This window comes from Schistocerca piceifrons, chromosome 6 (assembly GCF_021461385.2).
Source record: "Schistocerca piceifrons isolate TAMUIC-IGC-003096 chromosome 6, iqSchPice1.1, whole genome shotgun sequence".
NCBI lineage: Eukaryota > Metazoa > Arthropoda > Insecta > Orthoptera > Acrididae > Schistocerca > Schistocerca piceifrons.
In genome coordinates, this window is record NC_060143.1 from 421,973,119 (window position 1) to 421,994,632 (window position 21,514).

Consider the following 21,514-nt stretch of genomic DNA (forward strand, 5'->3'; position numbering starts at 1 on the left):
TCAGGCCGTTCAGTATGCCCGCGGCCACCGCCATTCATCGTATGTACTCTGCTCTGACTCATTCAGTGCTCTTCAGAGCCTTGGAGCTCCCTATCCGGTCCATCCCTTGATTCAACGGATACAGCAGTCCCTCCATTCTTCCGCTAATAATGGTGGTTCTGTCAGCTTTCTGTGGGTTCCCGGACATGTAGGAGTGCCTGGCAATGAGGCTGCGGATGCTGCAGCCAAGGCTGCAGTCGTCCTGCCTCGGCCAGCCTCCCATTGTGTCCCGTCATCTGACGTTCGTGGGGATGTATGTAAGAGGCTTGTGTCGTTGTGGTGGGATGCTAGGTCATCCCTCCAAGGAAACAAGCTCCGGGCAGTAAAACCGCTCCCCACTGCTTGGACAACATCCTCCCGACCATCTTGGCGTGAGGAGGTCCTTCTGACCAGGTTGCGGATTGGGCATTGCCGGTTTAGCCACCGCTACCTGCTCTCCGGTGATCCAGCCCCGCAGTGCCCTTGTGGTCAGGCATTAACAGTGCACCATGTTTTATTGTCGTGTCCCCGTTTTAGTCAATTTCGTGTTATCCTGTCCCTGCCATCTACTTTACCGGATGTTTTAGCTGATGACGCTCGAGCAGCTGCTCGTATTCTGCGTTTTATAACTTTAACTGGCTTGTCCAAAGACATTTAACCTTTTTACTTATATTATCTGCATCTTTGTCAGGTACTTCTGGTGTCCCCCCATCCCCTTGAGTTTTAGCAGATTCCATTTGTTCTAACACCAGTGACTGGGCACTAATGACCTCAGCAGTTGAGTGCCCTTAAACCCTACCAAAAAAAAAAAAAAAAAAAAAAAAAAAAAAATCGACAGGCGGCAGCTGGATTTTCGGATTCTGGGGAGTCCAGGCTAGCACGGCAGAGAATATCGAAGATCTCTGGTCAATTTCCCTACAAGCAGAAAACATGCATTTTAAAACTAAACATCGATATATTGGTCCAAACACGAAAACTAAATAATCTCACATAAAATATCGATCAACAAAAAATTATCATCCTTGCTCTTCGAGAATCATGACTAACTGGCAATGAAACCTTGCATTACGAAAACCACTGCATCTTCAAGAGCAAAATACAACAGAAGGTAGCGAAACTTTGTCACGGCATTTCTCGAACACAGATCTATCATCAACTCTGTCAAAGAAATCACACCCATCAACAATCAACTTATGACTATGCCCATTCAGAGCCCCAGCAAAAAATATACACTCATCAATGCACATGCCCCCACCAACATCGAAAATAAGAAAAACACGGAAAACGTCGAAAAATTCTGGAACACACTCGAAAAAACTATGAGCAAAATTCACCAAGATGATGTGAAAATACTAATGGGAGACTTCAACTATCTATTTGGGACAGAAAAAAACCTATAGAAAAATCATTGGTACAAATTCAACACACTGAAACACTTACACCAACAGCACACGTCTGACTGACATTTGCCAACAATTCAACCTCAAAAGGCTGCCTACCCACTTTAGAAAACAACCACTTCCCAGGTAAGATGCTTGGCTACCAGGTGCAAGTGGCTTTTGTTCGCCTTTCGAGACTCGCTGAAAGCCAGATTTTTAATTCTTTTGTAGCACAGCTACAAGCAGGCAGTTACAAACTCAATAAGGGAATCGTAAGACTACGCTTGAGCAAAATTCGTCTTGCTACTTTCAGTAACCATTAGTGTCAGCCGGCCGGGGTGGCCGAGCAGTTCTAGGCACTACAGTCTGGAACCGTGTGACCGCTACGGTTGCAGGTTCGAATCCTGCCTCGTGCATGGATGTGTGTGATGTCCTTAGGTTAGTTCGGTTTAAGTAGTTCTAAGTTCTAGGGGACTGATGACCTTAGAAGTTAAGTCCCATAGTGCTCAGAGCCATTTGAACCACATTTTTGAACTTTAGTGTCAGAGCTAAAACCTTACGGTACTGCAAAATTCATAATGCCATTTTAGGTTTCTGCCGACATATTTGTTGTTGTTGTGAATACATACTTTTATCTATTAACTGCCACATTTTCATAATACTTGCGAATGATACAGGAAATACAGACCTTTCGAAGCCAAAAGTCAGTAATATCCTACTAATACGTGTTCAAATAGGCTCAATCGTCTTGCAGATACTTAATGCTTTATTAATATAATGGAAGGAAACATTCCACGTGGGAAAAATTATATATAAAAAACAAAGATGAGGTGACTTACCGAACAAAAGTGCTGGCAGGTCGATAGACACACAAACACACACAAACATACACACAAAATTCAAGCTTTTGCAACAAACTGTTGCCTCGTCAGGAAAGAGGGAAGGAGAGGGGAAGACGAAAGGAAGTGGGTTTTAAGGGAGAGGGTAAGGAGTCATTCCAATCCCGGGAGCGGAAAGACTTACCTTAGGGGGAAAAAAGGACAGGTATACACTCGCACACACGCACATATCCATCCACACATACAGACACAAGCAGAAATACGTCTGATCAGTTAGTCCACTCTTCTAAAATTCCTCAGCTGCAACATACTGTTTCCCTAAATCTAAACATCCATGTGGTGGTTTTCCTGATTTTAGTGTTCTCTCAGCAGCATACAGTCACAGGTAACTGCTTTCTAAATGTGTTATGAGGGTAGGGATATGCAAGTAACAAAATGGCTAGTGGATTGCCCACCAAGCTCATATCATCTCACTGAGGATCAAATTATGTGAATACTAACTACAGTCTGCTGTGCACTATGTCAGTGGAAGCAAATAAAAAAGCAATAAGGCAGTAAGAGGAGTGATCTATGATTGTGGGACACATGATCAGCATGTCACCAATACCTCAAGCCGTTATTGCTAGCAGATGAACCCTGATAATGCCTCTGCTTCTTTATTCAGGCAGCTCCTTATATGTCCTCACAAGGGCTCAAAAAAGACTGAGGTACTGGGAATTGAATCTGGGTCTTTCCACACTGAAAGTAGTGAAGCTAAACATTTGGCTATGGAGCCAGTAGGACTATTACATTTAAGGAAATGACAGCTAGAAATCATTTCACCAGCTGTCAGAGAGGTATGAGAAGCCCAGCTGTGATCATGAAATTTCAATGAATCCTATAATTGGCACCGTTGTCCCCAGAATTGATAGTAACACCCTGGTTCTGAATCAGTTGCTTGGGAGAAATGAACAGGACAAAACTGTTCTAGCAGTACATGGCAAGTGAGGATGGTGAAATACCCTTATACTTCAAGAAAGATGTAATAATCCAAATACCAAAGCAAGCAGCTGCTGACAAATGTATTACTAAAAAATTAGTTTGATAAGTCATGGTTGTAAAATGTTACCATAAATTATCTTCAGAAGAACAGACTGGCTGATAGAAGATGACTGAAAGATGATAAGTTGTAGTTCTGAAGAAATATAGGAACACAAGTGTCAATACTGGCTATAAATAAATGTCATCCAGAAGAAATTAAAAGTGTAAGGTTTGTTGATGGCACTGTACCATCAGAGGTAGTACATTATTTCAGAGGATCGTTTGAATCAATGGACAGTGTCTGGAAAAGATCACAGCATGAAGATAAAGTAAATAAAGAGTAATGAAGTCCTGTCAAGTGAAATCGGCAGATGTTGAGGGAATAGGGTAAGGAAGTAAGACATTGAAATGCTGGGCATGTTGTGTTGTTTGGGGTGTAAAATAACTGACAGTTGCATAAAATGGAGATGAGCAACAGTAAAGAAGATTTTGTTGAAAAAGAGATGTATGTAAATGTCAACTGTAAATTGAAGTATTAGGAAGTCTTTTTTGAATGTATTTATCTTTAGTGTTGCAATGTGGATGATGATTGGTATTAACAAGACGAGCCTAGAAACTTTTCAAAACTGATGACACAGAACAATGTTGAAAGTTCAATGAGTATATTGAATGATTGATGAATGTATGCTGGCTGTATCTTGTCAAGCAATTGTCGGTTTGCTAATGAAGGAAAGTGTGAGGTAAATATTGTAGAGGGAGACCAAGGGACAAATACAGTAAGCAGGTTCAAATAGATGTAGGTTGCAGTTGTTATCCACAGAAGAAGAGACTTACCATACACTAAAATGCAAAGTGTCATCAGAGTGGATGATGATGATGATGATGATGATGATGATGATGATGATGACTACTCAATGGCCATTGAATTATATGGTGGCAAGTTTGCTGTTTTCATTTAAATTATGTTAACCAGTCTTGGTAAGCATACGTGCCATTTGAGTATGTTGTTGTTGTTGTGGTCTTCAGTCCTGAGACTGGTTTGATGCAGCTCTCCATGCTACTCTATCCTGTGCAAGCTTCTTCATCTCCCAGTACCTACTGCAACCAACATCCTTCTGAATCTGCTTAGTGTATTGATCTGTTGGTCTCCCTCTACGATGTTTACCCTCCACGCTGCCCTCCAATGCTAAATTTGTGATCCCTTGATGCCTCAAAACATGTCCTACCAACCGATCTCTTCTTCTAGTCAAGTTGTGCCACAAACTTCTCTTCTCCCCAATCCTATTCAATACCTCCTCATTAGTTACGTGATCTACCCACCTTATCTTCAGCATTCTTCTGTAATTTGAGTATATATTGTTTTTATAAAAATGTAAGGGCAGCTTAAGATTAATGTTAAAGACAATCATATAAATGTTGAGCATATTGTCATATAGCATTTGTAATGTCTTTGTTCAGTCACAGCCAAATATTTATTCTGACAATTTTTAATAATAATGCCACAAGCTGTGCTGCATGCATTGTGCTTTAGTAGTTAGTACCACTGGCTGGTGGTCTGCAGATCACCAGTGCAAATTCAATCACCAGAATATACATTCTAACCAAAGAACACTGTAATTCATTGCTCTAACAGTACACGCATATGGAAGACAAGATACAATACAATTAGCAATACACAAGTGGCCGGTAGAGCCTTCTGCTCAGGCCTACATATCATTAGTTTTAACAGAGGTGCAGCCAGCAGGCTGAGAACACAAGTGCTGTTGTATTAGCAGGCTGGTTGGCCTCTTGTGACCAAATCAAGGACAAATTTTACCCATAAACTATGAAGTGAGCACTATTCTCATGTACATTTCTTCAGTGGTCGATGTAGGTTGTTGAGTCATGCGACATGTTGCCACTGGTGCATAGGGTCAGAAGTGGTGGGAGTGCAGGCAATTTGGTAGGACAGGCAACACTGGTGCAGTGTCCACTTCCATGTCAGAGTCCAACCCCACAGAAGGAGGTTGCGGTGAAGATCGTGGAACAGGTGGCGCTGGCTGTGGTGGTGGTGGTGGTGGTGGTGGTGGTGGTGGTGGTGGTGGTGGTGGTGACAACATTGGAGATGTCGGATGTGACACTACAGGAGCCAGGATCCTGCCATGGCTTGTGATGGCTGAAGGGGGCATCCACAGTAGAGGGTACAGTTGTGAAAATGTTGACAGCATTGGTTGGGAAGGCAGGGGCATGAAGTATGATGTAAGAGACTGGCGGGCAGACAAAGGACATGATGGTGGCGGAGGTGCACCCAGTGTGCAGCCATCCATGTGAGGTTGTAGGTGGTCAATGTGTTGCGAACCCCTTCCCTCAGCCACATGGACAACAGAGAGGTGTCTGCCATGAGTACTATTGATTATCGATGGCATCATTTTCGGTCAACAGCCAAACTTGCAAGCACAAACAACTGTGCCAGGCTGGGAATAGTGTGGAACCAGTGCTAGTGGATGGCCTGGCATCAGCTGAAGCAGATGGAGCAGAGTCTGAGACTGACAACTGTGCAACTACTCTGCTGGACCCTTATTGCCACCAGAGGTGAAATTATAAGAACTGACAAATTGATCCAGAGCTACTTCCAATGACATATCTAAAATTTATCTTGTCATCTGAGTCTGAAATGTTTGTACTAGACCTTCAGCTTCCCAGTTCAGTTGAGGAAGGAGAGGAGGAGCCATGATGTGGCAAACACCATTGTTTGTAAAAAAAAAAAAAAAAAAAAAAACTTCAAATTCATGAGATATGACTTGGTGGCTGTTGGTGGTTACTAACATATAGGAAGACAAAGCAAAAATTGTGGCCGCCACAGAAGTAGACAGACAGTGCACCACATACGGAAATTTAGAATAGGTATCAATTAAAACAAGCCAGCAGGAATTCAAAAAAGTCCCAAAAAATCTACATGAATTTGTTCCCATGGCTGCTGTAAATCCAGCCACGGTGACAAAGGAGGATGAGGAGCTGCCTTATAGAAGGCACACGGTGGGTAGGCTGCAACAACTTATGCTATTTCTTGATCAATGCCTGGTCAAAAAACATGTCTGCATGCTAATGCTTTTGTATGTGCTGCACCCAAATGCTCCACATGTAATAAAGGCATAACTTTACACTGAACGGCTGACAGGACTACAACCCAGGGAACAGTGTGCTCTGTAGCTAACAGCACTCTGTTCCAAACAAAATTGTAATGCAAAATAATTTCTCAAAGGATCAGAAGCACAGCCCAGAGGTTTGTCCAGCCAGACATGTTGCACAAAAGAAACATAATTACCTAAAGAGTGATCTGGAGCTACTGCAGCTACAATTTTAGTGCTAGTATCAGGAAAACTATCAACATTATTTTGAGCTTCTACGTCTAAATGAAAACAAAGTAATTCCTCTTTACCAAACTCTGGGTCTGGACCAATCTGCAAATGCAATATGGGATCAGCATTTCATGTTGCACTGTAGGTAAAAAATATATCTCATAATTCTTTTTTGACAGGAAAAGAGCCCACCACTATAAGTGATGCCGAAGGGGAAAAAGAGACATGAGTGGTTTGTGGTCTGTGATCAGGTGAAACTTAGACCCATATAGAAAAATGTTATTTTATTTTAGAGCATACACAATCACCAAAGCCTCTTTCTCTACTTGAGAATAATGCTGTTGCATTTAATTTAAGGATTTAGAGGTGTATGCAGTAGGGTGTTCAGAAATGTCCACATACTTCTGAGCACGGATTGCACCAAGGCCTAACTGAGGTGCAACTGTGCTAACATGGGTTGCTTACCTAGCTGAAAAGTGACCAAACAAGGGGCTAACTGCAGTTTAGATTTCGACAATTTGAATGCCTGATCACAAGCCAGCAGCCAGTTGAAAGGAACATCAACACATAATAATGTATGGAGCAGTTTTGCCACAGTATCAGCATCTGGTATGCATTTGTGGTAGTATACAATTTTAAAATGCCTGTAATTCTGTGATGGATATGAAGTGTGGCAATGCATTAATAGCATCAGTATACTGGCGCAAAGGTTTAAAGCCAGCAAGTGACACATCAAAACCCAAATAATAATGAATGGTTGAAAAAACTGTGCCATGTCCAAATTGCACTTGAACCCTGCAGACTGTAAAACAGAAAATAGAGTATGATGGGCCAGAAAATGTTCCTCTGTAGAGGCACCAGACACTCCTATGTCATCTACATAGTTAATGCAGCCTGGAGCTGATGCAATAAGCTACTCTAAAAGGCACTGAAAAGTGCCTGATGGGCTTATCACACCAAAAGGCAAACACTGTTATTGATAAATCCCAAATGGGGTATTGATAACTAGAAGGCATTTAGATTCCTTGTCAAACAGCAGCTGCAAATATGCCTCTGCCAAGTCAATCTTTGAAAAATAATGACTACTCCCTCCCTCCCATAATTCTGCTAACAGCAAAGGATCGGTGTCAGTGATTGACTGTGCATTAATAGATTTTTAAAATCACTGCAGAATTGTAATTTATTGGAAGGTATTTTTTTACTATCACCAGTGGTATTGACCATTCATTGGAAGAAATGGCTCGTATAACACTTAAGGGTTGAAGATAGTCTAATTCTGACTTAACTTGATCTCGTAATGTTACGGGTACCAGGAAGACTGGAAAAAATGGGGTCAGGCAGGCATTTTCATCATAATATGAGCCTGAAATTCTGTTGCACTACCCAGTCCTGGAGAAAAGAGAGAGGAAAATTCTGCACTGAGAAAATCTAACTGTTGATATGAAACTTGGCCAGAAACCAAATGCACTTCATCATCAATGGAGAATCAAAACAGTTTAAAAGCTTCCAAACCAAACAGCTTTTCATCGTAAGTATTGCACAGAACTAGGAATGTTACCAAGTGAACCTCAGCCTTTTACGTCACAGGTGCAGAAAAGTGTCAAAGAATGGGAATCTGTTGTTATAACTCACTAACTTCTATGATGCTGGAGTCATAGTGAGAGGACCCAAAGTCTGACAATTCACCAATGTTGCTGTTGCACCTGTATCCCTAATGATTTGTTCAATACGAACACTTCATTGTTTAAGGAAAGGAGTTACATACAGAAGCAATATGTCCTTTCTTATAACACCTATTACACATTGCCCAGTGCTTGGGACACATGGTCTGTTCATGCTGAATGAAGCAGTGTGGGCATGAAGGCAGTGGTGCATGAGGCTGTTACTGTTATGATGTAGACTGTTGTTGCCACAAAGGATGATTACCTATACAACACTGAGACTACTTCTGGCTTGTACAGTAGTGTCTAAACTCTCTTGCAGCCAGACTGAAGGCTGGGAGGGTGAGAGGAACTGACTTCTGGAACTTTGTACCAGGCTTCTGACTACCTGCAGCTCACGAAACTTCAGATGACTGAGTGACATTCAATGTTTCCATAAACATAGGATTTTCACACTGTAGAGCTCACTCTTCAACTTTGCTGTCAGGAGCAAGACTGCATCATGAACCATTTGATTGACATAGGATTTCTTATGAAGATTTGTCACAAAATTACGATGATGGCTAAGTCCAGGTAGTTCTGCTGCTCATTCTCTTTATAATTGTTTTGGCTACTTTTGGCAGTGGTAAAGCTCCACACAAGCAAGTTTGTGTACGTTTACAGTGATAGGTAGAAAGTAGTCCTCATGTCTGACTGAAAGGACTTGAAGGTTCTTCTAAGGGGGAAAGCTGAAACAACTGATACCCGCAAAGTGAAATCCACTATAAAAAAGGGTCTTGCACAAATTTACATCTGTTACCCAAAATGCCTGGAAATGTTTCCACAGACATTTTTTGTAAGCATCATAGTCTTCTGCTGCATTGTGGTACACAAGGAATGGTGGCGGATATGTTCTTGGTGGGGCTGCAGGTAGTGTCAATGTGTCATTAAACTGGAAATAGCAAGTCAGGACCTGCTGCTGCTGCTGCTGCTGCTCAAGCTGCTGCTCAATAAGAGATTTAAGCACTGGATCCATGGAAATTAAACTCAAAGGACTAAGGACTGAAATGGAACATGCGGAGTCAAATACTGTACTTACTGCCAAAACATGTTCTAACCCTGAATACTGTAATTTATTGCTCGAACAGTACACGCACATGGAAAACAAGGTACAATACAATTAGCAATACACAAGTGGCCAGCAGAGCTTTGTGCTGCTGCTATGTATTAATTAGTCCCAGCAGGGGTCACAGCTGGCTGGCTGTGCACATAATTGCTGTCATATTAGCAGGCCAAGTGGCCTCTAGTGGGGAACAAGCACAAACTTCACATGCAAACTATGAAGTGGTGCACCAACAAAATTGGTAATTCCAGCAATATACTTAGTATTTATCATTTCTAGAAGGTTCTCAAAATTTATTATGTTAGGTTGTATTCTTGAATATTCAGTGTCTGTAAAAATAGCACATTTGGCCAAGGAGACAGTTCTGTTGTCTGAACAGTGGTGTTCATAAAAAACATGTTTCCAGTGCTAAATGTTTAATTTCACTGACATCCCTACTTCCAGATTCAGATTAGATTGTGGTTACAATGTGACATTGTTTGGTCGAGATTAAGACTGTTGACATTTTTAAAAATATCAGGAATCTGATACACTGCTGATGTGATCTTCAGTCAAATGAGAGGTTTGATGCAACTCTCGATGCTACTCTATCCTTTTCATGATTGATCATCTCCGATTAATTACTGGAATCTATGTCCTTCTGAATCTGCTTACTGTATTCATCTCTTTCTCTCACTTTGATTTTTACCCTCCACACTTCCCTCCGGTACCAAATTGATGATCCCTTAATGCCTCAGAATGTGTCCTACCAATCTATCCATTCTTCTAGCCAAGTTATGCAACAAATTCCTCTTCTCTCAGTTCTGTTCAGTGCCTCGTCATTAGTTACACCACATTTAAAAAGCATCTATTCTCTTCTTGTTTAAACTGTTCATTGTCCATGTTTGACTTCCATACATGACTATGCTCCATACAAATACTTTCAGAAAGGACTTCCTAACACTTAAACCTATACTCGATGATAAAAAATTTCTCTTCTGTAGAAATGCTTTTCTTGCCATTGTCAGTCTACATTTTATATCCTCCTTACTTCAACCATCATCACTTACACTCCTGGAAATGGAAAAAAGAACACATTGACACCGGTGTGTCAGACCCACCATACTTGCTCCGGACACTGCGAGAGGGCTGTACAAGCAATGATCACACGCACAGCACAGCGGACACACCAGGAACCGTGGTGTTGGCCGTCGAATGGCGCTAGCTGCGCAGCATTTGTGCACCGCCGCCGTCAGTGTCAGCCAGTTTGCCGTGGCATACGGAGCTCCATCGCAGTCTTTAACACTGGTAGCATGCCGCGACAGCGTGGACGTGAACCGTATGTGCAGTTGACGGACTTTGAGCGAGGGCGTATAGTGGGCATGCGGGAGGCCGGGTGGACGTACCGCCGAATTGCTCAACACATGGGGCGTGAGGTCTCCACAGTACATCGATGTTGTCGCCAGTGGTCGGCGGAAGGTGCACGTGCCCGTCGACCTGGGACCGGACCGCAGCGACGCACAGATGCACGCCAAGACCGTAGGATCCTACTCAGTGCCGTAGGGAACCGCACCGCCACTTCCCAGCAAATTAGGGACACTGTTGCTCCTAGGGTATCGGCGAGGACCATTCGCAACTGTCTCCATGAAGCTGGGCTACGGTCCCGCACACCGTTAGGCCGTCTTCCGCTCACGCCCCAACATCGTGCAGCCCGCCTCCAGTGGTGTCGCGACAGGCGTGAATGGAGGGACGAATGGAGACGTGTCGTCTTCAGCGATGAGAGTCGCTTCTGCCTTGGTGCCAATGATGGTCGTATGCGTGTTTGGCGCAGTGCAGGTGAGCGCCACAATCAGGACTGAATACGACCGAGGCACACAGGGCCAACACCCGGCATCATGGTGTGGGGAGCGATCTCCTACACTGGCCATACACCACTGGTGATCGTCGAGGGGACACTGAATAGTGCACGGTACATCCAAACCGTCATCGAACCCATCGTTCTACCATTCCTAGACCGGCAAGGGAACGTGCTGTTCCAACAGGACAATGCACGTCCGCATGTATCCCGTGCCACCCAACGTGCTCTAGAAGGTGTAAGTCAACTACCCTGGCCAGTAAGATCTCCGGATCTGTCCCCCATTGAGCATGTTTGGGACTGGATGAAGCGTCGTCTCACGTGGTCTGCACGTCCAGCACGAACGCTGGTCCAACTGAGGTGCCAGGTGGAAATGGCATGGCAAGCCGTTCCACAGGACTACATCCAGCATCTCTACGATCGTCTCCATGGGAGAATAGCAGCCTGCATTGCTGCGAAAGGTGGATATACACTGTACTAGTGCCGACATTGTGCATGCTCTGTTGCTTGTGTCTATGTGCCTGTGGTTCTGTCAGTGTGATCATGTGATGTATCTGACCCCAGGAATGTGTCAATAAAGTTTCCCCTTCCTGGGACAATGAATTCACGGTGTTCTTATTTCAATTTCCAGGAGTGTATTTTGCTTCCCAAACACCAAATCTAACTCACTATGTTAAGTGTTTCATTTGCTAATCTAATTCCCTCACCGTAACCTGATTTAATTTGACTACATTAAATTATTCTCATTTTGCTTTTGTTGACATCTTACATCCTACTTTCAAGACATTGTCCATTCTGTTAAACTGCTCTTCCAAGTCCTTTGCTGTCTCTGATAGAATTTCAATGTCATTGGCAAATCTCAATATCTTTATTTTTTTCCCCCTGGACTTTAATTGCTATGCCAAATTTTTCTTTTGTTTCCTTTACTGCTTGCTCAATCTACAGATTGAATAACATTAGGGATAGGCTGCAACACCGTCTCACTCCCTTCTCAACCTCTGCTTCCCTTTCGTGCCCCTTGATGCTTCTAATTGCCATTTGGTTTCCATACAAATTGTAAATAGCCTTTACGCCCTGTATTTTACTCCTGTCATCTTTAGAATTTGAGAGAGAGTATTCCAATCAAAATTATCAAAAGCCCCCCCCCCCCCCTCCCCTCTGCAGGTCTGGGGGTTAGAATAGGCCCGAGGTATTCCTGCCTGTCGTAAGAGGTGACTAAAAGGAGTTTCACATGTTTCAGCCTTTATGTGATGGTATCCTGTAGGGGTTGACCTCCATTCTTCAAAATTTTCCCAAAGAGCGAACCAATTGGGGAAGGGCACCTTACATGGTGCATAATGTCCATCGTGCATTGAGATCTTTAGCCCACTTTCTCATCATCGCAATGCAGTCCCACCCATTCTCCATCTCTTGGGTGAGGACACCTTCCTGGGTGCTTTTTCTGCCATGCACTATGCAGTGTCACTTTCTGTGTCGTTGATGGCCATGGACTTATCCAGCACGGTAGCCAGTCTGTTGTGGTGGGGCTGCCATGTACCCTGTTGGTTGTAGCCCCCTGACCACACAGGGATCACTCTGCTGATGCCTGCGCCATTAACCCCCCACGTATGCCAAGAGATAGATGCCCATCCCACTGGGGCATTGGGACTCCCAGCAATAGCCATCCTGCCAGGTAGCCTTTTCTGGGGCTGGGTGGGGCCCGAGTGAGGGCTCCTGGTTGGAGTGGGTGGCATCAGGGCGGATGACATGTGGTAAGTGTAGTCCATCATCTTCTGCTGGTGCTGCAACACCAACAGTCTCTAAGTGATTCAATGCACAGAAGTACGACCCCAAATCATTCCCCTCCCTAGCCACACCTTGGGAGGAACATCAGGCTAAGGATGGCAGCGGATCTTATTAGCCCCGGTATCTTGTATGTTAGAGACCTGCTGGGCAACCTTTCATGACAATGAAGCCTCAGTTATTTGTTGAGCATTTAGAGGACAAGTTTGGGGAGATGGAGGGCTTGTCAAAATGAGATCTGGGCCAGTCTTGATCAGAACAGCATACTCTGCCAATCACAGGAGTTACTCACTTGTGACAAGCTGGGGGATGTTTCTGTAACCCTCACACCCCGTAAGAGCTTCAATATAGTCCAGGGTATCATATTTAACAGGGACCTTCTTTTGCAGTCAGACAATGAGCTGCATGCCAATTTTGAGCGGCGAGGTGTACATTTCGTCCAGCATGTCCACTGGGGTCAGAGGGATAATCAGGTTGCCACTGGTACCTTCATCTTGACCTTTGAGGGTGATACATTGCCCAAGAAGGTCAAGGTGATGGTCTAATGCTGTGATGTAGAGCCCTATATCCCTCCCCCAATGTAGTGCTTTAACTGCTGGAAATTCAGCCATATGTCTTCCTGCTGTACTTCCAGTGTCACTTGCCAAGATTTTGGACTCCCATCACATCCCAATACTCCATATGCCTCACCTCCTATCTGTGTGTCAGCTGTGGACAGCACCATTCACCTTGCTCACCAGACTACAGTATTCTCCAGAAAGAAAGGAAGACCATGGAGTAAAAGCCCCTGGACCGACTGACCTACTCTGAGGCTAACAGGAAATCTGAACACTTGCATCCTGTACATATGACATCTTATGCCACCACTAAAACAGTTCAGGCACCATCAGCTCCAACAAACCCAGTCACCTCTCAGAGCCAGAAGACTATACCTGCCCCCTTGATGGTGGAGGGCATTTCCCCCTCCCCGTTGCTACTGCACTACCTACTTTGGGAGAAACACTCCCCCCCCAACCATCGGGGACGTCCGTCCACACTTCTAAGCTGGAGCAGCTTCTTCAGCTTCTCTCACCAGGAAGGGGCCCCTTTGGTCACTCTCTTCCCAGGCTTCTGCTAGTGAGAGAGACAACACCTGCCAGTGGCTGAAGAGCCCAAAAGCAGCTGATCATAGGGCTTCACACTCATCCTCAGTCCCGGAGACTGAGCGAGTGAAGTCCTCCCAGCCAGAGAAACCAAAGGAGCAGTGAGAGAAATCCAAAAAGAAAACCCCTAAGACCAAGGAAATAGCAATGGCACCCACACCAATGCTACCTGCAAGCACTGCGTCTGAAGATGGGGTGGAGATTTTGGTGTCCGCTGAGGACCTAAATTCACCAGACCCTGACACAATGGATATAGACTGCTCAGGCAATAAGTCAGTGGCAGCAGGTGACTCTGAGGTGTAAACTACCTCATGGAATGTTCCGTGCCTTCCCATTCTCATGATTTCATCCTCCAGTGAAATTGCAGCGGTTTTTTCCACCACCTGGCTGAGCTACAGCAAATTTTAAGCTTTACACCTGCTATCTGCATTGCCCTCCAGGAAACCTGGTTCCTGGCAATGCGGACCCCTGCCCTCCACAGCCGTAAGGGATATTACAGGAACCGTAGTGATTATAATTGAGTGTCAGGTGAAGTTTGTGTTTATGTCGTAAACCCAGTTTGTAATGAACATGTGCCCCTTCAAACCCCTCTTGAAGCTGTGGCTGTCAGAACAAGGACAACGTAGGAAATAACTGTCTGCAATGTGTATCTTCCTCCAGATGGTACAGTACCCCTGAATGTATTAGCTGCACTGATTGATCAACTCCCTAAACCCTCCCTGCTTTTGGGAGATTTTAATGCCCAATCCCCTTGTGGGGTGGTACCATGCGTACTGGCTGAGGCAGAGATGTCGAAGCTTTACTATCACAGTTTGACCTCTGCCTCATAAATACTGGGGCTACCACACATTTCAGTGTGGCTCATGGTAGCTACTCAGCCATTGATTTATCAATTTGCAGATCAGGACTTCTCTCATCTGTCCACTGGAGAGCACATGATGACCTGCACTGTGGGGTAGTGACCACTTCCCCATCTTCCTGTCATTGGCCCAGCATCAGGCCCATGGACATCTGCCCAGATGGACTTTAAACAAGGCAGACCGGGAAACATTCACTTCTGCTGTCACTGTTGAATATCTCCCATATGGTAACATCGATGTGATGGTTGAGCAGGTGCCTACAACAATTGCTTCAGCGGCAGAAAACACGATCCCTCACTCATTAGGGTGCCCGAGGAGTAAGGCAGTTCCTTAGTGGTCACCAGAAATCGCTGAAGCAATTAAGGAGTGCCAACGAACTCTACAGTGGCATAAACCACTCCCAGCCTATAAAAGGCTCTGTGCCCATGTTTGCTACCTTATCAAATGATGGAAGCAGGAGTGTTGGGAGAGATGCATCTTGACCATTGGGCGCCTTATGTCACCTTCCCAAGTCTGGGCAAAGATCAAACGTCTGTTCAGGTACCAGACCCCAACAGGTGTTCCCGGTGTTGCCATAAATGGTGTGTTATCTACTGATGCAAATGCGATTGCCGAGCACTTTGCTTGACCCTCTGCATCAGAGAATTACCCCCAGCCTTTCGCACACTCAAACAGCAGCTGGAAGGGAATGTCCTCTCATTCACTACATGATGCATTGAATCCTATAATTCCCCATTTACAGAGTGGGAGTTCCTCGGTACCCTTGCACGTTGCCCTGACACAGCAACTGTGCCTGATCGGATCCACAGCCAGATGATTAAACATCTCTCATCTGATTACAAGTGACATCTCCTCGTCATCTTCAACTGAATCTGGTGGGGTGGTGTCTTTCCATCACAATGGTGGGAGAGCACCATCATTCTTGTGACATTCCAGTGCTCAAACATGGTAAAAACCCACTTGATGTGGATACCTATGGGCCCATCAGCCTCACCAACGTTCTTTGTAAGCTGCTGGAACGTATGGCATGTCGGTGGTTGGGTTGGGCCCTGGAGTCACGTTGCCTAATGGCTCCAGGTCTGGGCAGCTTTCACCAGGGTCGCTCTACCACTGATAATATTGTGTCCATAGAGTCTGCCATCCGAACAGGCTTTTCCAGACACCAACACCTGGTTGCCATCTTTTTTGACTTACATAAGGCATACGACACTGCCTGGTGATATCATATACTTGCCACATTGTATCAGTGGGGTCTCAGGGGTCCACTTCCAATTTTTATCCAAAACTACCTGTCACTCCGTACTTTCTGTATCCAAGTTGGTGCCTCCCATAGTTCCATCCATATCAAGGAGAATGGAGTCCCACAGGGTTCTGTATTGAGTGTATTTCTATTTTTAGTGGCCATTAATGGTCTAGCAGCAGCTGTCAGACCCTCCATGTCACCTTCTCTCTATGCAGACGACTAATGCATTTCGTTCAGTTGCTCCAGTACTGGTCTTGCTGAGCGTTTCCTACAGGGGGCCATCTACAAGGTGCAGTCATGGCCTCTAGCTCATGGCTTCCAGTTTTCCTCCATGAAGACGTGTGTCATGCATTTCTGTCGGCGTCGTACCGTTCATCCGGAACCAGCACTTAATGGCGATCCACTCACTGTAGTGGAGACATATCAATTCTTAGGTCTGGTTTTTGATGCAAGTTTACTTGGATTCTGCATCTTCTTCACCTTAAATGGAAGTTTTGGCAGCATCTCAATGCCCTCCGTTGCCTGAGCAACACCAATTGGGGTGCAGATCGCTCTATGCTGCTGCAGCTCTACAGAGCACATGTCCAATCCCAAATTGACTATGCAAGTGTGGTTTATGGTTCGTCAGCACCTTCAGCATTGCATTTACTCAACCCTGTGCACCACTGTGGGGTTCGACTAGTGACAGGAGCTTTTAGGATGAGTCTGCTGACCATCGTACTGGAGGAGGCTGGTGTCCCTCCATTGCAGATCAGACGTGCACAGCTGTTCACCAGTTATGCAGCACACATTTGTAGTTCCCCTAAGCATCCAAATTACCGTCTCCTTTTCCTGTCAGTCTTCCATAAAACTTTTCTTTTTCGAAACTTAGGTTTCATATCATGCTCCTAAACTATGGTACGTGATGGATAGATAAAAAATCTATTCACCAAGTGGCAGTAGGAGAACATTCACAAGAAAGGTTTTTTTGCTATGCAAGCTTTCACAGCTAGTGGCTCCTCCTTCCAGCAGAAGGGTTGAAGGGAAAGAAGAGGCTTGAAAAATGTACTGGAGAGGTTTAGGTGGAGGGGTGGAGTTTGGAAAAATCACTCAGAACCCTGGGCCAGAGGAGACTTACCAGACAGGATAAGAAGGAAAGATCATAGTGTAACATACAGTGTAATTAATGATATGAATATAATAGAGGGAAACATTCCACGTGGGAAAAATATATCTAAAAACAAAGATGATGAGACTTAGACACACAAACATACACACAAAATTCAAGCTTTCGCAAAAAACGGTTGCTTCATCAGGAAAGAGGGAAGGAGAGGGAAAGGCGAAAGGATGTGGGTTTTAAGGGAGAGGGTAAGGAGTCAGTCCAATCCTGGGAGCGGAAAGACTTACCTTAGGGGGAAAAAAGGACAGGTATACACTCGCGCGCACACACACACACACACACGCGTGTGTATTTTCGCATGGTCTTCCCACTTCAGCTATCAACTTGCATGCCAAGAAATTTTGTGCTTTCCACCCATTGTATGGTTTCATTACCTAACTTCAGGTTATTATAATATGGTTTTTGGTTATGTAAAAGTTCATAGCACTTGTTTTCTTAATATTAAGCGTGACTTTGTTGTTAGCTGCCCACTCATATACACTTTTTAGTGTTTCTTCAGCTTTCTCTCTTAGATCTACATGGGATGTGTCACTGATTAGTACAATAGTCGTTTGCAAACAATATTGTATGCCCATGCTTTATACTTTGTGGGAAATCATTAATATAAATTAGAAATAGTACTGGACCTAGAACATTACTCTGTGGTACACCTATATTTATATGTTTGGGGTCAGAAACATGTTTTTCAATACAGTTGCAATTACATGATAAATGTGTTATTTCAGTCATCTGTATTCTATTTTCTAGATATGATTGGAACAATTCTTTTTACAACCCCCTTATTCCCAGTTCATCTAGGTTAACCAACAGTGTTTTGTGATCCACTGTGTCAAAAGCTTTGGTTAGATTGAGAAATATACTTGTTGTATAGTTTCCTTTATCGAGTGCTTCTAGGATATATTTAGTGAGATATGATGTTGCAGCTTCTGTGCCTTTCTCTGTTCAAAATCCAAACTGGTCCTTAGCTAGGAGATTGTGCTTATTTAAGTAGCTCATAAGTCTATCTTTCACAATAGTTTCTAGAGCAGTGAGAGTGGCCTATAATTTTCTATATTTCCTGTGTGCCTTTTTTGAAGAGAGGCAGTACTTAAGCATATTTTAAGTAGACAGGAAAGTAACTGTGCTTGAATGATTGGTTTATAATATTAACTGATGGTGATAACGGCTCTCTGTACAGTCTTTAATTAGAAAAATTGGAACTTCATCTCAACCAGCTGAATTTTTATATTTCAGTTTGCAAATTACTTTTGTAGACTTCTTCCTTTGTTGTGGGCAGTAATACCACTGAATTTGGTACACTTTTGTTTAGCTTTGTAATCTGAGAGACTTTTTGCAATTTTTGCTGTAATTTTGTACCTATACCGCTGAAATAATTATTTATATAGTTTGCCAAGTATTTTGAATCTTTTAGTAGAATCCCTTCTTTTTTATTTTTATGTTTGACACGTTCATCTTTCTGTTGCCGGTTTCCTGTTTTACAATCTTCCAGACTGCTTTCTTTTCAGCACTCGGAACCAGTCTGGAGTTGTAAGCCCTCTTAGCAGCACACAACACTTTCCTGTATGTTTTCCTATACCTTTTATAGAAGAGTGAGAAAGATGGATTTGTTTGACTGTGTCTGATAGAACTGAGGTACTTCAGTCTTTGAGATGATTTTTTGATGCCTTTCGCCACCCATTTATTTTGTTCAGCTGTTGAGAGTGGACATAACACTTTTAAGAAATATCTCTTCAAACTTTAGTTTGAATAGTGTCATGAAGTTCGAGACTTTATCATTTACATCTACCTCTGAGTATACTGTTTCCCATGTTTCATCTGATATTTGTTTAGCGAACTCCTGCCTTTTTGGTTTGGAAAAATTTCGCATATGTACTTGTATTTTCTTATTTTTGTAGTCATTTTTATATCTGTAATTTGACCAGCATGGTCAGATAATCCTAGCTCAACAACATCTACACTACAGTTTTCTTTATCTAAATCTGTTAAAACGTGATCAATAGTTGTCTTTGAATGGTTTGTTATTTTTGTTGCACTGTTAACCCTTGGCCCTAAATTGAAACTTTGGGTGACACTTATTAATGATTCCCAGGTAGGATCCGGATTCAGTTAATCTATATTTAGGTCTCCAAATATGAGAATGTAGCTCTTTGGAGTGGATATCATATCAAATACTAGATTTACTTTAGACAAAAACTTACTTACGTCTCCACTTGCTTTTCTCTTGGTAGAAAGTGATTGAAATATAACACATACTTTCCTATTAGTGCTAGTCAAATTTCCAGGGTTATATGAATCCATGAAGTGCAATTTAATAATGATAATATGAGAATGTAAACATTCTCACCCTTGGAAAGCTTCGAGTATTTCATTTGTGAAGTTAAATACATTTACTTAGTTTTAAACTTCTAGTTTTTAGCTTTCTTTGATCAGGGATTTATTGTCTGTATAATACTAAGCATTTCATGAAAAATCAAAAATATTTCAACCATACACAAATATATGCCCCATAAAAACATATCACATTCCTGCCTAGTGAAGTTTTATGTTGTATTTGTATTCTGAGTATGTAACAACAGAGAATGACTTTATAATCAAACTTTTTTTACAATTTTATGAGAAATGGTATTATGAAGGATGTAATGCAGAAATGTCTGTGACTTCATATCCTCCATATAACGGAGATGCTGAGCTGCGATAGGCACAATAAAAAGATTCACACAATCATAGCTTTTGGCCATTAAGGCCCTTGTCAGCAGTAGACACAGATGCACTCACTCACTCACTCTCATGCAAGCGCAACATGCACACACATCTGCAGTCTCCGAGAGCTGAAACTACACTGCGAGCAGCAGCATCAGTGCATGATGGGAGTGGTGACTGGGAGGGGGTAAGGAGGAGCCTGGAAGGGGGAGGGGTAGTATGGTGGGAGTGGCGGACAGTGAAGTGTTGCAGTTTAGATGGAGAGAAGGTGCGGAGGGGGAGGGGTTAAGTAGCGGAAAGGAGAGGAATAAAAGAAATTAAAAGACCGAGTGTGGTGGTGAAATGACCGCTGTGTAGTGCTGGAATGGGGACAGGGAGGGGACTGGATGGGTGAGGACAGTGACTAACAAAGGTTGAGGCCAGGAGGGTTACGGGAACGTACGAGGTGCATTCAAGTTCTAAGGCCTCCGATTTTTTTTCTCCGGACTGGAAAGAGATAGAAACATGCGCATTGTTTTAATATGAGGCCGCGTTCATTGTCAATATGTCCCAGAGATGGCAGCACCGTACGGCAGATGGAATTTTACCGCCAGCGGCGAGAATGAGAACTGTTTTAAATACTTAAAATGGCGATGTTTTCCTTACTTGAACAGCGTGCAATCATTCATTTTCTGAATTTGGGTGGTGTGAAACCAATTGAAATTCATCGATAGTTGAAGGAGACATGTGGTGATGGAGTTATGGATGTGTTGAAAGTGCGTTTGTGGGTGCGACAGTTTAATGAAGGCAGAACATGATGTGACAACAAACCGAAACAACCTCGGGCTTGCACAAGCTGGTCTGACGACATGATCAAGAAAGTGGAGGGAATTGTTTTGGGGGATCGCCGAATGACTGTTGAACAGATCGCCTCCATAGTTGGCATTTCTGTGGGTTCTGTGCACAATCCTGCATGACGACCTGAAAATGCGAAAAGTGTCATCCAGGTGGGTGCCACGAATGCTGACGGACGACCACATGGCTGCCCGTGTGGCATGTTGCCAAGCAATGTTGACTCGCAACGACAGCATGAATGGGACTTTCTTTTCGTCGGTTGTGACAATGGATGAGACATGGATGCCATTTTTCAATCCAGAAACAAAGAGCCAGTCAGCTCAATGGAAGCACACAAATTCACCGCCACCAAAAAAATGATGGTGTCCATGTTCTGGGACAGCGAGGGCGTAATCCTGACCCATTGCATTCCAAAGGGCACTACGGTAACAGCTGCAGCCTACAAAAATGTTTTGAAGAACAAATTCCTTACTGCACTGCAACAAAAATGTCCGGGAGGGGCTGCGCGTGTGCTGTTTCACCAAGACAACGCACCCGCACATCGAGCTAACGTTACGCAACAGTTTCTTCGTGATAACAACTTTGAAGTGATTCCTCATGCTC

The 21,514-nt window shown here is 43.7% G+C and overlaps 1 protein-coding gene across 1 annotated transcript in view; it reads left to right on the top strand.

The window, feature by feature from the left end:
- Positions 1–21,514, top strand: part of LOC124803359 (formin-2-like) — a 237,603-nt gene that overhangs the window by 78,265 nt on the left and 137,824 nt on the right. The gene's annotated exons all lie outside the window — the stretch shown is intronic.